A 2,150-nucleotide genomic window follows, 5' to 3' on the forward strand; every position below is an offset into this window, starting at 1 on the left:
TATACTTTTCAATAATCCAAACATCTTTAGAATATCATCACAACAAATAACAAATCATTTTAACTTGTTTATTCTTATCTTATGTTACCTCGTTTGCATTCTTTCTTTCTATGTATGTATATTTTACTAATCACTCTCCTTTTAACCTGTTAAGGCCGAAGGTCCCCGTCGACGGGGACCCTGTTTTTTTTTCACAACACTGTGCCACAGGCAGTGAGAAGGTCCTCGCTGCGGAACGCGGAATGGGGCGGGGTCGGATAAAAGGCGGGGTTGGATGTCCGACCCCGCCCAGAGAAGAGTTCCGACATCTCCGTTCACTCCAATGGACCAGTTTTTTACAGCAATGACGGATCGCGGAGCACTTCCGGGAAACTATTGAGAGGATCTGCGGCTAGCAGTCTATGGTTGCAGCATAATAGACCCGACCGTTCGTGATGGACTTTTAAAGGTAAGAAGACGTTTAAAGATTTATATTGCGGATATTATCAGAACATCTGAATCAAATTAACTACACATGTGTATTAAAGGATGTTAGTGGATTATCCCTTCAATCAGTATATTTTACGTTTACAGATAACAGATTAGATTAGGCTAGAATGCCGGATAACGTTAGCAACACACGTTAACCACGAACAGCCTATTAATCCGTTCTCCTAATGTTATTTCCTCCAACGTTGTGGAATTAGAGAAAAGGGGCTTCTTAACGTGCTTTTATCCGGGTGGAGGGAGTTGGGGCGTGTGATTGTAGTGGGTGGAGGTGGTGAAATGAGGATATCCATTTTGGAGTTCAAGCTAGTATAATATAGTTAACGGTACACAATAATAAGCAAGAGAGCTATTTTTGTGATACATCGCTATCGATATGGATTTAGAGTGGATATTTGAGACTTCTAAACAGTAAACAAAAACGTAATTTATGGGTGAGTGTTTTTAGCAGAGTCATATTATGTCTTTGTGATTCTGTTGATTATTACCTGTCTGTATTATGTTGCAGCTCAGCTGATGTTGGATTGATGGCAAAGGGAGAGGGACTTAAGTGAGAGTGAAAACACAAGGTACGTTTTAAAATAGGTCGGCAATTTCCCATCCTCTGGTTGCTAGATGTATCTAACCCTTTCTCCTGTCTCCCTCTTTCAGCACAAGAACCCCAGGGGGATTCAATGGAGCCTAAAGACCTGCAATGAGACCCTCACCCCGCACCTGAGTCTCAACTCCCAGAGCTTTGCAAGCCTCTCCCTGTTCCTTATTTTTATTAAACAGACGTTAAGCTTCCCAATGGTGTGGTCTTCGTTTTGAGAAAAATATGATTACCTCACATATGTTGTTGCTGTTGTTGTCTTTTGTGATAGTTAAATTGCTCCTGCTGACTTGAGCCAGCCATTCTTTCCTCCTCTCTATGTCAGTGGGGAAACCTTACATTCATACTCCTTTCTCTGAGCGCTTGAAGCATCCCCAGGCAGCACAGCATTTATGTTCAGGTTCAAATTTGAGTCGGACTATTTAATGTTTTTTGAGCATTGATAAAGAAAACCTTAAGGTTCATGCCTGTTTTGAAGAGCGCGGTTGAATGTTTGCATCAGCAAAGCCTTTCACTGTTGTATAGATTTTTTGTTTGTATACTTGGTTTGGTTTTTATATTTACTGTATTTGCTTTTTTGGTTCTGTTATCTTAATGATTGTTCTGTTATATGATAAATGTTGTAAATAATAAATGCTTTTTCTATCATTCTATTAAATGCAGTGCAATGTATCATTTGAAATATATGGACTAGATATGAGTATGCACAGAACTGACTAAATGAATAATCAATTAAAACAAATATTAAATAATATACTTAAATACACTATCATCTAAAACAAATATTAAATAATGAACTTAAATACACTAATATAGAATATATGACTTTTTATACCACATATTTAAATACATTCATGCATTTAATTAGTATGAAGTTTGTATATTTAGTTTTTAAATTATATTTAGTCGAGTGCAGATTAATTATATTTAGTCAGTGCAGATTTGTGTCTGTACTTATTGTAGTTGTCCAGCAGATGATGCTATTTGTGTCATTAGGATATCCATACACCCCGCCCATCGGACGTCCAGCCCCGCCCACATCCGACCCCGCCCCATTCCGCGTTCCGCAGCC

General features: G+C 38.6%; 1 long non-coding RNA gene across 1 annotated transcript; it reads left to right on the forward strand.

Moving 5' to 3' along the window:
- Window positions 1-221: 221 nt before the first annotated feature.
- Window positions 222-1,272, forward strand: LOC139434370 (uncharacterized). Its single transcript, XR_011643717.1, has 3 exons — window positions 222-448; window positions 995-1,055; window positions 1,138-1,272. It is a non-coding gene; the product is annotated as an uncharacterized lncRNA (long non-coding RNA).
- Window positions 1,273-2,150: the final 878 nt, after the last annotated feature.

The sequence above is a fragment of the Pseudochaenichthys georgianus genome, chromosome 9, assembly GCF_902827115.2.
Source record: "Pseudochaenichthys georgianus chromosome 9, fPseGeo1.2, whole genome shotgun sequence".
Classification (NCBI taxonomy): domain Eukaryota; kingdom Metazoa; phylum Chordata; class Actinopteri; order Perciformes; family Channichthyidae; genus Pseudochaenichthys; species Pseudochaenichthys georgianus.